At 49.1% G+C, this 18,740-nt stretch overlaps 1 protein-coding gene across 2 annotated transcripts in view; it reads left to right on the top strand.

The window, feature by feature from the left end:
- The window catches only part of dntt (deoxynucleotidyltransferase, terminal), a 356,682-nt gene that overhangs the window by 116,258 nt on the left and 221,684 nt on the right, over positions 1–18,740 (top strand). The window lies entirely within an intron of this gene.

Genomic DNA, 18,740 nt, shown 5'->3' with positions numbered 1-18,740 from the left:
ACTCGCATTATAGAACAGGCGGCAGTGCCATGGCTCAGTGTATCTATAGAGAAACTTGAAGACAGCTGCGAGTTAGAAAACCTGTGAAAAAAAGGGCAGGCAGGGCGAGAGGAATCATTGCGAAGTAAAGAAGAAGCGGCTAAGAGAAAAAAGAAAGGTACCTGAAAAAAAACAAAGGAGAGGCTGTGCAGAGGAGAAAAGTGCTATTGCTTTACGTTTAGAAAAAAGTGTTGCGTATTCATGGTATTTCTAGACTTTCCTCACTACCAGCCTTGCAGTGGAACAGGGGCACTTTAAGAGACCAATGACTTGACTCATCGGAGGACTGATGTGACCACCAATTCACTAGACACGTGATTGGAAGTAAACTGTGGTTTTAATAGTCTTACAACTAAACCAGCCTGCGACCAGTGGAACTGAGAGCAGGCTTACGGCTGCAGTGCTTTATACTTCCAGCTAGTGGGAGGAGACATGGGCGGAGCCAAGGGTGGAGCCCGGTACAGACTCCTCATCTCCCCCTATGGGCAGAGCCGTGCAATGGCTCACAGACAGAGCCCACAAGGACACAATACATGCAAGGCAATACAGTGTGAATTACGATGGCATATAATTCACCACATTCACCCCCTGTAAAAAAAATCAAGTCCGGCTGGGGTGACGGGTCTACAAATTGAGCCGGTCCGGTGGCCGAGTCGTCCTTTGGGATCGGTGGAGCACCGGGGTTACAGCCTCTTCTGGTGGCTGGGTGGAGGCGGTCGGTGAGGGCACGATGGTGGACTCCAGGGGTGATTCGGTCCGAGCTTCGTACCTGACCGGTGCGACGGGCGACGGGGAGCGCAGGAAACCTATAGGCGCGGGGCGCGGAGCATGGGTGGTCAACCTATAGGTGCGGGGGCACAGGTCGCAGAGGGTTGGGTGGGGTGTAGCGTGGGGGTTACCACGGCGGTAGTGGTGGTGGAGTTGGATCCTGCAGGCGCCAGGTCCCGGAAGGAAACAGTGTCCTGACGGCCGTCAGGGTATTCGATGAAAGCGTATTGGGGGTTCGAATGGAGTAGGAGCACTCTTTCTACGAGCGGATCAGTTTTGTGCGCCCAGCCGTGCTTCCGGAGGAGAACCGGGCTCGGTGTCTTCAACCAAGCTGGGAGCAAAACCCCCATGGTAGTGCCCCTAAAAAAAACAAATAGCTGTTCGTGAGGGGTCTGGTTGGTGGCGGTGCATAGGAGGGACCTAATAGCATGGAGCGCGTCGGGGAGGACCTCCTGCCAATGGGAGGTCGGGAGATTCCTGGACCGGAGGGTCAGTAGGACGGTCTTCCAGACCATTGCGTTCTCCCTCTCCACCTGCCCGTTCCCCCTGGGGTTATAGCTGGTAGTCCTGCTCAAGGCGATGCCCTTGTCGAGCAGGTACTGACGCAGCTCACCGCTCATAAAGGACGAACCCCTGTCGCTGTGTACGTAGCTGGGGAAACTGAACAGGGTGAAGATACTGTGCAGAGCTCTGATGACTGTGTGGGAGGTCATATCGGGGCACGGGATAGCAAACGGGAAGCGGGAGAACTCATCGATGACGTTCAGAAAGTACACATTCCGATTGGTCGAGGGGAGTGGCTCTTTAAAATCGATGCTCAGGCGTTCAAAGGGCCGGGATGCCTTTACCACGTGGGCCTTATCTGGTCTATAGAAGTGCGGTTTGCGCTCTGCGCAGATCGGGCAATCCCTGGTGATGGCTTTTACCTCCTCGGTGGAGAAAGGCAGATTTCGGGCTTTGACATAGTGGGCGAGCCGGGTGACCCCCGGGTGGCATTGGTCATTGTGGATAGCTTTCAGGCGCATACGGTCCGGGTGAGGATGGCTAGTCTGGTCGTGCGTAAAACGCATTTCTCCGTGTTATACGTGAGGTTAGGTTTCTGGGCAGTCTGGAGAAATCGATGGAGGTTGGCATCGTGGTCCTGCTGATCATGGCCGCAGATGGTGACGTTATCCAAGTACGGAAACATGGCCCGCAGCCCGTACTGGTCCATCATTCGGTCCATTGCTCGTTGGAACACCGAGACCCCATTCGTGACGCCAAAGTGAACCCGGAGGAAATGGAAGAGGTGGCCATCTGCCTCGAACGCTGTGTAGTGGCGGTCCTCCGGGCGATTTGGGAGCTGGTGGTATGCAGACTTCAGATCAACCGTGGAGACGATACGGTACTGGGCGATCTGATTCACCATGTCTGAAATCCTGAGGAGGAGGTACGCATCGAGGAGTGTAAACCAGTTAATGGTTTGGCTATAGTCCAGTACCATTCGGAATTTTTCCCCGGTCTTGACGAACACCACCTGAGCTCTCCAGGGACTGTTACTGGCCTCTATGACCCCCTCACGTAGGAGCCTCTGGACCTCGGTTCTGATAAACACCCTGTCCTGCAGGCTATACCGCCTGCTGCGAGTGGCTATGGGTTTGCAGTCCGGAGTGAGGTTAGCGAAGAGTGGAGGGGGGTCTATTTTTAGCGTCGCTAGACTGCAGATAGTGAGTGGAGGTAGGGGTCCGCCGAAGCTGAGTGTGAGGCTTTTGAGGTTGCACTGGAAGTCGAGTCCCAGTAAGAGTGGGGCGCAGAGTTCGGGGAGTACGTACAGCTGGAAATTAGAATAGCCAGCGCCTTGAATCGTTAGGGTCACGAACAGAGTGTGAGCCCGAGGCGAGGGAGATAGTTTTCCGTGCAGGGAAGATAGGGAGCGAACAGCGTCTTACCAGTTCAGGGTGTACGAAGCTCTCGGTGCACCTGGAGTCGAAGAGGCACGGTGTCCTGTACCCGTTGATTTTAACAGTCATCACAGAGTTCCGGAGGTGTTTCGGACGCGACTGGTCCAACGTGACCGCGCTGAGTTGCGGGTAGTCGGCGGCTCGATCAGCTGTGCTGGAGTGGCCCAGTGATGACTGTCCGCTGAGGTCGTAGTCTTCGAGATGAGTTTCAGAGGTTGGAGAGGATGGAGCCCAAGATGGCCGCCCCCGTGGATCGCATGTGGCGGGCGGCGAGGAAGATGCGTTCAAGATGGCGGCCCCCATGAGTCGCACGTGGCCGGCCACATAGAGGAGGGTTGCCAAGATGGCAGCCCCCATGAGTCACACATGTCGGGTGGGGGCGGAGTCGGCATACAAGACGCAGCATTACGGGGCCTGCGGGCCTGTGAGTTTGGGAATCAAGTGCTCTGGGCCACGGGAGAGTTTGGCGTTTTCTTCGCTAGGCATACCCGGGCATAGTGTCCTTTGCGACCGCAGCTGCTGCAGGTCGTGTTGCGGGCCGGGCAGTGCTGCCGTGTGTGTTGGGGCTGCCCACAAAAATGGCACGCTGGTGCTGCATAGTGGTTGGGTGGCCGCACAGCGCAGGCCTGGGGCAGTCGCTGGTCGGGGGCCCATGATGGGGTCGCTTTGTCTGCGGGGAACGAGGTGAGGCTGCGGAACGAGACCTCCATGGTTGTAGCTAACTCTACAGTGTCCTCCAAGTTCTGGGCCCCTTTCTCAAGCAACCATTGGCACACATAGTTGGACCTGAGCCCTGCCACGTATACATCACGGACTGCGAGTTCCATATGCTGGGCGGCTGATACAGCCTGAAAATTGCAGTCCCGAGCTAGGGCTTTTAAATCGTGCAGAAAGTCTTCCAGCGACTCCGCGGGGCGCTAGCGGCGGGTCATGAAAATATGGTGCGCGTAGACCTCGATGATGGGCCGCACGTACATGCGGTCGAGCATGGCCAGGGCCTTCGTATACGAGGTAGTACAGTTAAGTTGCGTAGAGATACGATGGCTCACTCCTCCGTAGTTTCTGAAGTGCTTGAGTCAGCCAGGTAGGCCTTGAAACATCTGAGCCAGTGTAGAAAGATTTATTTCGCCTCTGCAGCCTGCGGGTCGAGTTCTAGTTGGTCAGGTTTGAGGGCTGATTCCATAGTAGTTTTCTTCAAGTTTTCTAAGACTATTAAATTGATGTGACCATCAATTTACTAGACACGTGATTGGAAGTAAACTGTGGTTTTAATAGTCTTACAACTAAGCCAGCCTGCGACCAGAGGAACTGAGAGCAGGCTTACGGCTGCAGTGCTTTATACTTCCGGTTAGTGGGAGGAGCCATGGGTGGAGCCAAGGGTGGAGCCCAGTACAAACTCCTCATCTCCCCCTATGGGCAGAGCCGCGCAACGGCTCATATACAGAGCCCATAAGGACACAATACATGCAAGGGAATACAGTGTGAATTACGATGGCATATAATTCACCACAAGGACATCGGCCGTTTGCGCGGGCAAACAGGCAGTGTAACATAGCAGCCTGAAAATCAAAGAGTCGAACAACATTTGTGGGCACCTGAAAAGAAAAATATATGATTGAAATTATCGCTATATGAAAGCCAGCAACAGGGGAGCCAAACAAAGGCTGCAGCCAACGGAGGAACCATAAAATAATCAAAGAATCCGAAGAAAACAACCTTGGAGAGAAGCTCTGCCGGAAATGATCTGTAACAGCACTGGGACCACTGGGAGCAGCAAGAATCATACAACAAACTGAGAGCTGGGGGATGATGTAACACAAAAGGGAAATAGGCTGAGCTCAGGTTTGCCTCGTTTTGGGGGAAAATGAAGCAAGGTGGTGCTAAACATTCATGGCGCATCATGCGCACGCAAATCCTTCCCATAGTGAAAACTGGCAGGAGAATTTGGCGCTGTGGGAGCATTTGATGAGAATCTAAAACTCTTACACAATTTACTGTGTCAAAATAAAAAGTGGACATGGGTGGATCATTGTGAAAGAGCATTCGTACAAGCCAAAGAAGTGCTACTCAAGTCAGAAGTTCTGACACATTTTGATTCAGATTTACCTCTGCAACTGACATCACTTTATTGGGTTGGGGTGGTGGTTTCTTGCATAATGCCCACAGGTGAAGAGAAGCTGATAGCCTTTGCGTCCAGGAGCCAGAATAAAGCCGAAAGCAATTATACACAGATAGTGAAAGAAACCCTAGGAATAATTTTTGGAATAAACTGGTTCTATCAATTCCTGTATGGGAGCAAATTCATTTTATTGATGCATCATCGTCCATTAACAGTGATTCTTGGAACTCATACCGAGATTCATAGAATCCCTACAATGCTGATGGAGGCCATTCGGCCCATCGAGTCTGCACCGACCCTCTGAAACAGCACCTGTTCGGCCCACTCCCCACCCCATCTCCGCAATCCTACCTAACCTTTGGAGACTTTAGCATGGCCACTCCACCTATCCTGCACATCTTTGGGCTGTGGGAGGAAACCGGAGCACCTTTGGAAAACCACGCAGTCATGGGAAGAACATACAAACTCTACAATGACAGTCACCCAAGGTTGGAATTGAACCCGGGTCGCTGGCGCTATGTGACAGCAGTGCTCACCACTGTGCCACTCTGCCGCCCATCAATTCTATCAATGGCAATGAGCAGAATGCAGAGGTGGGCACACACATACACGATCAAGTATCATCAATCAAGCCTTCAAATCGTTCATCGATAAGCATGGAAATATTTTCTACTTCGAGCAAGTAGATAACACTCCTGCAACCGCAGGACAACTTACGGAGCATGCCAGAAGTGATCCAGTACTCTAAGACATCATGGACATGTTGTTTCGAGGAAAGACTTTGGAAGCAAAATTCCTAAGTTAAATGCCAAAAATTGAGGAGAAGGCAGAAATATGTCCGTCTTGCACAAAAGTGTGGAACCTGCCACCATTAGCCCCATTACACCTATGGGAATGACCAGAAGAGGCCTGGCAATGAGTGCATGTTGATTAACCGGACCATTTGAAGGACATGTTTCCAATTCTGGTTGATGCTTACTCGAAGTGGCCTGAAGTAGTCATCATGAAGACAATGTCAGCGGAGAAAACAATTGAGAGGTTTGATGAAATTGTCAACAGATTTGGTTACCCCGAAAATCTTGTGAGCGATAATGAGCCGCAGTTAATTTTGCAAGAGTTCGTACACTACTGGAAGGAGAACGGAATTCAACACATCCGACCCGCTCCTTATCAACCTGCCACTAATGGGCTGGCAGAATGTTTTATACAGACGGTGTAACATTAGTAACTAGAGAACAAGATTCATTATCTAAACGCTTAAACTAATTCCTGCTCATATACAGGAATACTGTGCACTCAACAACCCAGGTTTTCCGGCATTGCTAATGGTTTGACATCAGCTACACACAGCATTTGATTTTCTAAAAGCCCCCCAAGACAAAATAAATTGTCGAGAAAAAGCAGCAGGATCACATCTTATGGTGGGAGAACAAGGCAAAACGTCTTGTTTTTCACGAAGGCCAAAAGGTTCTGGGAAGGAACGATATCACAAGTAAAAAGGTGGATTTCTGCAACCATTTTAGCACGGACAGGACCGGTCTCCCACACCGTACAAACCCGAGATGATATAATATGGAGGAGTCATGTGGATCAACATTTGATGACAAGAACCAATCTGGCAGAGACGGAGCTGAAAGAGAATTCAAAATATGCTATGCCAAGAGGCGACCTGGGCCTTCCCGAGAACTTGACATTAACCAAACCAATTGGGGGGAAATCAGCAGCTCAGCTGAGAACCAGACACTCAATCAACCTCAGAGCATTACGTCAGCTCCGGTGAAGGCAATCATGAATGTCATTCAAACCAAGTTAAAGACACCAGAGGTTGCAGCAAGCACTAAAAGGCAGACGCCGAGGTCTGACGGCAACCACACAGAGAACAAATGCCTCTGGAATATCTGACGTATTGACTGTTGTTGATGATTAATGTAAATTTTAGGTGGTTTATTGTGTCGGGGATCTTTGATTTAAAGAGGGATTAAAATGCTGTATATTCATGGTATTTCTTGTGTTTCCTCACAAGCAGCTTTGCAATGGAACAGGGGCACTTTAAGATCAAGTCAGTCATTTGAGCGGGCAAATGGGCAGTGTAACACAGCAGTCTGTAGTGTTGAACATCTTCTAATACAGATCTTCATTTGTTTGAACCTCTGAGGCCTGCAGACTTAATCTTTTTTTATTTGCATTAACCTGGCTTTTATAATTGATTTTGACAAAAACTATTCCTGAATCCGTCTCATAACTCTGCCCTTAGCTAATACACCCACCCCCTGCGTATCCCAAAGCTTTCAGAGCAACTGTGTTCAGCTCCCTCTTTAACAAACTCTCCATCTTTGGCAAAGTGCAGACTTAATCTTAAAACCAACATGGAAAGGGCCTCAGTTGACCATGAGCCCGCCAAAACTTACAAAGTGTGGGGCGTTCACAAAGAGCAAAAACACTTACAGAGGTAAAAAGAAAAAACAGAATTATTAATCCCCCAGAAAAGAACTGCTGCTATTTTGGAACTTGAAATAAAAAGTTTTAAGACATGGCCCACAATTGCGAGGATCCCGAATGAATGCCAAATCTCCCAAAGCAAAAAGTTCAAAGAATCTCACAAGAGTGGACTAGCACAATCCAAATAACACGCCAAGAGGAACGAGGGACCCCAGAGAAAGGACAATGAAAGAACCCAGAGTAAGGGAGCCAAACTGTTTGAGAACTGAACAAACAAATTCCTGAGATGACAGAAAGGTACAAAGAAGAAATAATGATCCTCAAGGCCATAGTTGACAAATCAAAGCAGGAGTTGGGCAAACAGCCAGGCAAATCAGCAGGCCAAAAAGACACAAAAAGAAGTTGTGACTCTGAAAGTTCCTTTAAAGAATCAATATTTAGCCATGAAAATACATGAGGAGCTACAAAGGATGTTGAAAATGACTTCAGAAAAAGCTGCATTAGAACAAAACAATACACTGAAGTCCAGAGTGAGTGGCAAGAGATCAACAAGAAAATAAACAGTTGAAAGAAACGTTGATTGCCTTTGGAGATTGAATGCACAACGTGTGTGACCATTCAGCAATGTGAAGAAATTAAGACGGTTTTAAACAGCAGAATGGAAGAAACTCGAGGAAACTTTTGGTTGAATTGCAGGAAATCTGAAGATGAAGCAAATAAGCTTCGCAATGCAAACAGAAACATTTGTAAAGACCTCCATGTCCTATAAGAATCCCTTTGTCAAGGTTTATTTCTCTGGAAGATTACGAAGAGAAGCGAAATGAGTTTGCACTCTGCGCACACTAAAGAACCAGTGGGCAGAGCAGACTCAACAATGTTGCATACTCCAGGAGGAAGCCAAAAGCTTCAAGAAACAGACAGAAGAAGCAGTTGAATGGAAAAGAGGAGACATTGAAAGGAAAAGTCAAATAACTTTCCCAGCTGCAGACAGAGAATGAGAAGACAGAAATAAAATCAGAAACTATAATCTAACCCTGAATCGCAAAGCACTAAGAGCAAAGAACAATACTGCACGGGAACAGGCCCTTCGGCCCTCCAAGCCTGTACCGGCCATGATGCCTCCCTTGGCCAAAACCCTAGTAGAGGAAAAAGCACTGGATGTCTCAGATGCACTGAGAAAAATTAAGCTGAATGAAAAGATTCGTAAGCTTGCAAAACAGTTTCAAAATAAAACAGCAAAGAAATGTTTGGCTGAGATTTTGACGCAGGTGGAAATGAAGGTTCCATTCGTGTAACATAGATGCCCAGCTAACACATGGAGGGCACCATGGAAAAGGAAAATTCAAGTCCACTCTTTGAGTAAACAGAGTTCACATACCTGTCAGAAGGACTAGGACAAACCCACAGTGTCAAAAGCTGGTAGGCTGTTAACAAAGAGAAATGCAACTTGAAGGAGAGCAGAAAACAAACCTAATGGAGATGAACAAGTAGCAGAAACACAGAGTACCAATCATGATCAAAATGTGGAAGAACAGTCAGGACACAAGACTATCTGAATTCATTAAGCTAGATACTTGAGATGGTGGGAAAGGAGATAGCAAGTAAAGATTGCATTATAATACTCTGGTGTGAAGGGAGGAATATTTTCTGTAGATAAGAAAAGGGGATGCTGTGATATTGTGTGCATGCAATTGTAATGTACAGATACTTAGCAGAGCAAGGTTAGAAGATTCTTTATAAGCAGCCAACCTGTATGGTAGCAGCAGCATGCAAGGCAGTAACATAGGATCTGTAAATAATTAACGACTAACAATAAACGGTTTATGTTTGACCATACAAATCTCAAGCTCCTCATCGATGAGACATTACCACAGCAGTGAGACACTATAGTCCAATAAAAACTTTGAGAAAAGGTTAGGGCTATGATCACTTTGTTTTTTTTTTGCGATGTTTCTGTTTCGTTCTTTGTCTTTTGGATCTGTTCAGATTGTTTTAGATGGATACCTGATCGTCAACTTCAGGGCTGATATTTTCAGCCAATCATTAACTTTTGGATGTAAAATGCTTTGAAGTGTGATATTTATGAGGTGTGATGCTTTTCAAGGGCAGATAGTTGCATGCTCGCCATAAGGCTTTAATTATGTAGCTATACCAGCTTATATAATACATTGTATTTTTATAAATTTTTCCAATTAAGGGACAATTTAGCATGGCCAATCCACATGCCCTGTGCATCTTTGGGTTGTGGGGGTGAGACCAACGCAGAAATGGGGAGAATGTGCCAACTCCACACGGACAGTGACTTGGGGCCGGGATCAAACCTGGGCCCTCGGCGGCATGATGCAGCAGTGCTAACCACTGTGGCACCGTGTCGCCCATGTATAGAGTAAATATTTATGTTTCAGATATTACTAAGCTCACAAAATAAAACTAGATTATTTCTGATGAGACCATCAATTCACGCGACACGTGGTTAGAAGCGAACAGTGGTTTTAATCGTCTTACAACAGAGCCTGCCTGTGACAAGATGAACTCCAGATGAACTGGCAGGCAGGCTCTCAGCATCAACCTTTATACTTCTGGTTAGGGGGAGGAGCCGTGGGTGGAGCCAAGGGTGGAGCCCAGTACAAACTCCCGTACGCTCCCAGTGCATCTCCCCTTAGTGGCAGAGCAGCGCAACTGCGCGTGTGCTGAGCCTACAGAGACATAGTACAACATGTGTAATACAGTGTGAATTACGCTACTGTGATTCACCACAATTTCCAAGGATGCTTCAGAAATCAATTGTTCTTGTATAATTTATAGCATATGACAGGATTGTTCACATTTTGCAGGAGGAAAGTATATTCACATTTTCATAGCAAGCGCCTGACACTGATCAAAATATAAAAGTTCATACAATAAATAATTTGTTTATTCGTGTAATCATGAGCACATTACATGGAACTTGGCTAATAATTTTATATGTTTTTTGAACTTGACAATCTTCTAATGAACAAAGTTTGGCTGGGTTGTTGTTTTGAGACATCAGGTAAACTGAATCCTGCGATGTGAATAATGCAACACTTTAGACTCCGAGAGACTCAATATTGTATCTTACATTGCTGGTTTCTAAAATTGTAAATTATTTAAAAGATTCATGTCAACCACAACCATTTTGATGCAGCATTCAAGTGTCATTATGTAAACTGACCAAGACATCATTATTTAATGTATTTTATTGAATTTTTCACTATTAATTATAGGTTAGAAAGATTTCACCTATATTTGCAAAACTCATAAATAAAATGACCAACAATTGAAGCAGCTGAAATATTGGACAAATGTACCAGATATCCTGTCACGACTGGTACCTTGCTGAAAGGAGTTATTAACTAGCAATGCCATTCTCTTGTGAGAGAAGAGATGACCATGTCAAGTATCTACTCACAAGAGTATTCAGGGAACTCTACTTTTATGCCGGTGACATATTAAATGTTACAAAACTATATGACAGAGTAAAAGGCTTTAGTTTAAATACCAACGTTATCTTTACTTTCATGACCTACAGGCCTCCTTTACTCTCCCGAATGACAAAGTGCTGGAATTTACAGACCCTGCTGGAAATCTGGCAAGGGCAAGATTTGGAACGGTGGGTTCCACATAAAATATGTTGGGTCGCTCGCTCTCCATCCTCCGACCAACTCCTGACTCATTCCCCATAATATGAGGGTGGGCAAGGTGCCCACATGCCCACCTGCCCTGAGGCTGAGTGAGCCCTTAAGTCACCAATTGTTACCCAGTTAAGGCCCTCAATCCGTTTCCACTGTGATAATATACTGGGTAGTGGCAGGCATGCCCAGCTGAAAAGGCTGTTTATGTCGCCAAAGTTGGTGAAAAGCCAGGAAGGAAGAGGGCATACAGCATTTGGAATGTGCCATGTACGTATCGGGAGCACTTCCTTGAAGACCATGCCTCCCATTTTGTGCCTCCCTGACTGGCCTCCAAAGCCAACACTCCATCATCCTCGCTCCCTCTCTAGGATGCCTGATCCCTCCCTGTTCTAAAAGACCAGGATTAAGCTTGGTCCGTGTCCATCTTCCATCCCGGTAGGCTTCCTTGCAGTCCCAGTAGCGTCCACTACTGAGTTCTGGCACTGCTGGGACTGCTGAAACTGCAGGCCATCTGCCTGGCTGACAGCTCTTCAGGGCGGTGCTTCCTCTCACTCAGGGGTGGAGTCCCACTCTCTGCTTGTTCAGGCCACCCATATGGCAGTAAGACATAGGAGCAGCAGCCCATCGAGTCTCTTCCACCACTCAATCATGGCTGATATGTTTCTCATTCCCATTCTCCTGCCTTCTCCCCATAACCCCTGATACCCATATTAAACAAGATAAGACCCCCAACAGGTGGCTGTGGGGTGGCGTAATATAAAGTCAGAGAAAAGGGAAACAAACAGTGAATACTGTGTTCATAAATTTTGTACACAACATTAATAGTTTTATCACAATACTACTATTTTTGCTATTTTGGTAAAATAGCTTCCAGGATACATGACTACATTGAGAACACAAGGTAATGACTTTACAGTCTCTGTTCCTGCTACTGATTACATATGTTCCTTAAAATACAATTAACATTCAAATAATTGGGCTGATTTAATGCAGCCCATTGCATTACACTAATTGCACTGAAACATAATGGCATGGCTTTCTTAATAATGGGAAAAATCTTGCATTAGTCTCCTGGCAGGGGCAAAAACCTAACCCTGATTAAGGGGCTGATGTGCAATTCCTATAGGGCAGCAGGATAACAATTAAGCTCACTCATGAGCCAATTGACACCTATTAGACCTGAGCTCACTACAATTTAACAATTTAACAGTGCAACAGGGACACCACAGTGCTTTCCTTCATCCCTCAATGGCCTGCCAGATTTTCCAGCATTTTCCTGGGCTATCCCTTGTGCTGAGACATTCTGGGCGAAATTCTCCGACCCCCACAACGGGTCGGAGAATAGCGGGAGGGCCTTCCCGACATTTTTCCCGCCCTCCCGCTATTCTCCCGCCGCCCAACTCCCGACACGAATCGCTGCCGCCGTTTTTTTACGGCCGGCAGCGATTCACAGCTGTTCGATGGGCCGAAGTCCCAGCCCTTTACGCTGTTTTTACGAACGGCAAACAGACCTGGTCTGGCCGTTCGTAAAAACGGCGGGAACAACTCGCTTTTTATAACCATGGCACCGATTGGCACGGCAGTACCACGGCCGTGCCAAGGGTGCCATGGGCCTGCGATCAGTGGGCACCGATCGCGGGCAGCGGGCCCGATGCCCGCGCACTATTTGTCCTTCCGCCACCCCGCAGTATCCATTCGCGGGGCGGCTGAGGGGCATCCCGGCCCGCGCATGCGTGGGTTTCGCGCAAATACGCGATGACGTCATCCGCGCATGCGCGGGTTGGAGTCTTCCAATCCGCGCATGCGCGGCTGACGTCATATGACGCGTCAGCCGGCGCTAACTCCGGCAAGCGGGCTTAACGAAATTCGTTAAGCCCATGATGCCGGAGCTTGCGGCGTCGGGCTGCTAGCCCCGACCGGGGACCAGAATCGGTTCCCGGTCGGGAAGGGGCGCGCTGGCGTCAAACCCGCCCGGGTTTGACGCCAGCCTTACGATTTCTCCCGTTTTGGGAGAATCGCGCCCTCTGTGCCTGGTTGAGGGACCTAACATTGGAAAGAGGGACACACACTGAGAGCCACCCCCCACCACCCCACCGTTGCCCCCAACCTCCCTGGCTCCCGCCTACGACCGCCACGCTACAATCCCCATCTCCGCTTTGTTCACCTTGGTCTGGGATTCTAGGATGTTCCTGGGCCTCTGGAGGGCACGTTGTCAACACCTGTCACTGCTCCTGCTGGCACTGGTGGCATTGGGCAGCTGCTTCTGATTGGCAGTTCTTGGCATGGAGGATTCCACTGGGATCCGCAACCTTGGGGAAGACCAAATGGTGGCTACCTAATTGCCTGAATGGTTTTGATCCCGTTGAGCGCCTGACCGTGGTTCCCGTGGTTCTCTACCCGGTAACCTGTTGGCCGAATAAAATCTGAACCAATATCATTTGAAAAGGTTTAAAAAAGGCATTGCCGAAATCGCGTTCAGCGATCAGCTGGAGAATCACAGTTCCCGGCCAAACCGGGGGCGGCGCCGCTTTCGCGATGCTCCACCCCCTCCAAAGCGCCACGTATCGACTCCTCAGGACATTGCCTGAGGCCCGCCCCCTGATGCCCCGTCCTCCGCCATGTAGCACAGATCGGCCGCTGCAGGCCGCCGGCGTGCACATGCGCGGCCACTCTCCGGATTGTATCGGCAGCTGGAGCCGAGTGCTCTACACTGCCGGCACGCTATCCCCCAGCAAAACGGGGAATCGGTGGCCGTTTTACGCCATTTTCTCTGCTGTGCGCACATAGCCCCAGAATCGGAGAATCCAGCCCATGACATCCTGTTACTGCAAAGATACTGGGCGGGATTCTCCCGCAATCGGCGAATTGGCCCGACGCCAAGAATGGCGTGAACCACTCCGGCATCGGGCCAACCGGAAGTTGCGGAATCCTCCGCACTTCTGGGGTCTGGGCCGGCGCCGGAGGGGTTGGTGCCGCGTCACAGGGCCAGCGCGAGTTAGCTCATGTGCAGACTGGCTGGCGTATTCCTGCGCATTCGTAGGGAGTGTCTTCTCCGCGCCGACCATGGCGGAGCCCTAAAGTGGGTCCTGATTGCGGGTCGGGCAACTGTGCCCTCCCCCCGGGGCCGGATCCCCCCCCCCGCACCACCCCCGGCGACCGCACCAGCCAGCCTACAAGCCAGGTCTCGCCGTGTGAGACCATGTCCCTTTCACGCCGGTGGGTCTGGCCGAAAACGGACAGCCACTCGGCCCATTGGGGCCCAGAGAATTGATGGGGGGGGCCGCTGCCAATGGCCCCCCATTGGCGCTGTGTGATCCCCTCCCCCACCTGAAAACCGGCGCTGGAGAATACGGCAGCCGGCGGTGGAGCGGCGGGGCGGGGATCACGCCGCCCCCCCATGGGATTCTCCAACCCAGCCGGGGGGGGGGGGGGTCAGAGAATCCCGCCCATTGGCTCAAGCTGATCAACGAAGTGAACCTGTTGTAAAAATATTGCTCAAATGCATGTCAATGCCATTCAAAATTTATGAGTAGATTTTCTTCTTTTTCACAATAAGAGGTTACAGATGCTGATTTCAAAATGCTGGGGTACACTGTTTTCCTGCAGACAATTTTATACAGCGTAATATCAGCACCAGGATTCAAAGTAACCTGGTCAATCCTAGCTAATGATATCTGGCTGAAAACACAGCCAGAGGCAGAGGGACGTTTGTAACAAGGCACATGAAACTACGAGGATCATTATTGTGCATACCAATATTTCAAATGACTGAGAACATCAGGAACACCTCATAAGTCTTCACAGTCCTCAAGGAAAATCATTTTTCTATCTAGAGACCTGGGGTGGAATTTGGTGGAATTTATTGGAACCAGTTGGAGCGAGCATGATGTGGGAGAATTGGGGGGGGCTGCTGTTTTCCGGGGGGGGGGGGGGGGGGGGGGGGTGCTGGTTTCTGGGGGGGGGGGGGGGGGGAGTACTTCCATCCCATTATAAATGGCTGGAAAACTACTGAATTTAATGTTGGGGATTGGGTTGGGAAGGATCTGATGTGAGAATCCTACCGACTGGCAGTGGGCGGAATGTCAGTCAGGCTCATTTATGACACAGACACTGACTGAGAGAATGTAGCTGCAAATACATAATTACCCTTGAGCCCACCAGGATTAATGGTGGCTCAGGGATTTAATGGAACCCGCATGATTCAGTATGGCTTTCGAAGACAACTCAGCAAATTGCTGCCGTGTCTTATGGTGAGATGGTCCTCATTGACAGGCACTTAGTGTTGAATCAAGGGAGCCAACATCTGGTAGATGCAGGGTCTGCCGAAAGCCATGCCCCTGTCCTTGCATCTGAACCCCCCTCTCCCCTTGCAGGAGACCCACTCCTTGGGCAACCTTCTTATTGCCTACTTTCCTAAGAATCATAGAATTCCCACAGTGCATCGAGAGGAACCCACGTAGACATGGGGGAAATGTGCAATCTCCACACACAATCACCCAAGGCTGGAATTGAACCCAGGTCCTTGGTCCTGTGAGGCAGCAGTGCTAACCACTATGCCACCGTGCCACCATGCTGTCTGCAGGAATCTGGCCATGATTATTGGCGGCACCACCTACTGAGTCCAGTGGCGCAACTGACAATGGAGTGCTGCTAGCCTCTCATTGGCTGGCAGCCTTTGGGACAGGATTTTTACCTGATTGGGTTATTGATCAGGCAGGAGGCTTGATACTGACAAGATAAGTGACAGATTCCACTTAAATAGCATTCAGCATTCCAGGGGGAAGCAACATGGGACTACCACCAGCTTTCCAATCCTACGGAGGGGGATGGTGCTTATCCCATTGTCTAGGCAAAACTCCACTCCTGAAGTCAAGGCCAGAGTATGACACAGACACTGACTGAGAGAATGTAGCTGCAAATAGAACAGGGCAACACTGGTCATCCATGCATTCAACCAAGATACATTAGCGTCAGTTCTCATTCACGGGATCCTGTGTAACCCAGAGTGTCTTTAAACAGCTTCTGTAATATTATTCATCACATTTCTTTCAATATCATTAATGTCGCTAATTTTTTCTTGTTTTCTTACATTACTCTTCCCCAGGGATCCTAAGTGGGGCTCCACAAGAGAAGGTTTCAATATCATTAAAATGATAAATTTCTATAGCCCCACTCAAAACATTTCTGAATGGTATCTGGCTTGACCATGGAAACTGACACTTGGCAGCAGAAGCTCATGATCATTGCTTCCTACATTGTCAAGGAGATAGCGTCCAGTCTCAGTGGGTGTGCTTCTCTTGGCTGATTAGCAATGGAAAACCTGGGCTAAATCTTTCCTGAGGGCTTCTGAACTCCAGTGCTGAGCTCAGATAGTGGTCCGCAACGTGTGGGAAAGAATCACTCATTGTGATTTTCCATAGAGCGGACGGTTATGGCCAAAGCTAGACTTACTGTCCAATTAAGGAAGGTGGGCGGATTCCCACACCTAGAGAGTCAATCTGAGGTCTTAAAGCTTGACTGCAGCTGCAGGATACGCTGGAAGGTAAGTGATGATGAGGGTGTTTCAAACTGGCCCTCTGTCCAATGTTTTTTAAAGATTAAATTAAAAGTGGCTTTATGTTACTCACTATAGGGGCCATTGTGGGACACCTGACTGTGACTGATTGTGTACCCAGGCAGGCAGCAAGGACCTCTATGTCAGCCTTGCTCCCTGACCTGCCACAGGGAGTGGGACACCACCTGGCTGTTCAACTGGCTTCCGCCAGAGAATCTGAAGGCCAAATGGAAAACCCCAGTCGGCCTACAATGACAGGCCTTAATAGGCTGGCAATTATTACAGCCGGCTGTTTGCCATATGTGGGTGGGTAATCACACTACCCTCCTCCCGCAACCAGGAAAATGGCAGGTAGGGGGCAGGATGGAACCTAGGAACCAGCATTCAGGCCGACGATGCTATTTTTGGTGATCACTTGCCTCTGTTCTCAACCCTAATGGTGCTTGAAAATCAGGTCCAAGGAGAAGCAAGAGTTGTGATGGCTGTCAAACCTCTCGGCCTCATCAGCACTCTATCGACTGTATTAAAAATGGGAGTTGGTTGCGATTCACATCACTCTGTGCCTTTGTATTCCAGTTCCTGATCTGCTTCTTTTTCTTGGCGTGTCTCTCATTTAGTATTCACCGTGGGTTTACAAGGGTAAAACTATGGCTCATTACATTATCACCACTGGGAGTGAAGACAATGATCTAATTAAAGATGCTACAGCTGAATAAGGCAGCAAGGGCTTGAGGGGATTCTGGAATCGTATAAAATCAGCCAGAATGTGTGAAGTAGCTGTAATCTCATTGGCGGAGGGGGTGGGAGGTGGGAGGTGGGAGGTGGGAGGTGGGTGTGGAGGGGGAAGTTGAGCCGCTCCCAGACTTTCTTTGGCATCCATGAACATTTAACCTCTGGAAGTGAGGGAACGAGAGAATGAACTCCTAGGAGAGTGGGAATAGAAAGGCCATAAGAAGGTGGTGCAGACATTCTGGAGGCAGGTTAAACCAGAGACTACTAAACAGGTTTAATGCCCAACATTGCTGACTAAAACAAATGAAGACACCATTGCTCATTCACAGCCAGTAAGAGTGATAGACACCCTTAACTACCATGCTCTCTCTGTACCATTAATCATCTGACTGATTTCGGTTGTGTGCGGTCAGTATCAAATCGCCTCACAAATATTCGCTGCTGAGCAAGGTACAAACATCTACGAGAAAAAATTCCATCTCAAGGAACATTGCCTTTTATTCCGCAGGGTGGTCCCCCTCTACATGGGTTCCTGAGGGCGTGGGGAGGGCTGTTCTGGTAGATGAGAGGCAGGCAGGTAGTACATTTTGGGGGCAGAGGGTGGCCCTCGGATGGACTTTGGGGGCAACTCCCCTTCGGGTTTAAAGAAAAACAGAAAATACTGGAAAATCTCAGAAGGTCTGACAGCGCCTGTGGAGAGAAAAGGGAGCGAACAAAAACTATCACTTATTGTCACAAGGAGGCTTCAGTGAAGTTGTTGTAAAAAGCACCGAGTCGGCACATTCCGGCGCCTGTTCGGGGAGGCCGGTACGGGAATTGAACCCACGCTGCTGGCCTTGTTCTGCGTTACAAGCCAGCTGTTTAGTCCACTGTGCTAAACCAGCCCTTAACGTTTTGAATCTGGATAATTCTTTGTCAAAGCCCCTCAGGGGTTACCCCCTTGGCCCATCACGAGATCCACCATGTCAGGGCGATGCTGGTAAATACCAGAGGCGAGCCAGACTCACATGATTCCAAGCCCAGTGGGGGGGTGGGGGGGGGGGGGGGGGGGTGGAGAATCATGAAGGGCCGGAGAATAGGGTGCCGGGCCCATTAAATGGATGCAAATAGGTCATTAAAACCCATTTGCATTTATTTACATCCTCCCGCTGGTGTGTGGCCATGAACCTCGATCCCGGCACCAGTGGGGGATTGGAACATCACGTTGGGCGATTTATTCCTGATGCCTGATTCTCCGTCCTATCGGGAAATATGCTTCAGGAATCGCAGAACGTAGCCCTATGATGCCAGGGCCAAATTACATGTGGTTCATGTTCGCATTGAGGGCGCTATTTGTGGAGCAATTCAGGACATGCTAATGGCCCAAGCGGTGCTGGTGCGAATTCCAAGATATTCCTGGCCCAGCAGGCATCCTAACCAGAAGCCCACCAGTTTTCAGCACTCCTCAGAACCACTGTCTCATTCCAGGTGTCCTAACCTACTGGGGCTGGAGTTAG

The sequence above is a fragment of the Scyliorhinus canicula genome, chromosome 16, assembly GCF_902713615.1.
Source record: "Scyliorhinus canicula chromosome 16, sScyCan1.1, whole genome shotgun sequence".
NCBI classification, from domain to species: domain Eukaryota; kingdom Metazoa; phylum Chordata; class Chondrichthyes; order Carcharhiniformes; family Scyliorhinidae; genus Scyliorhinus; species Scyliorhinus canicula.
This window is presented reverse-complemented; position numbering and strand designations above follow the sequence as displayed.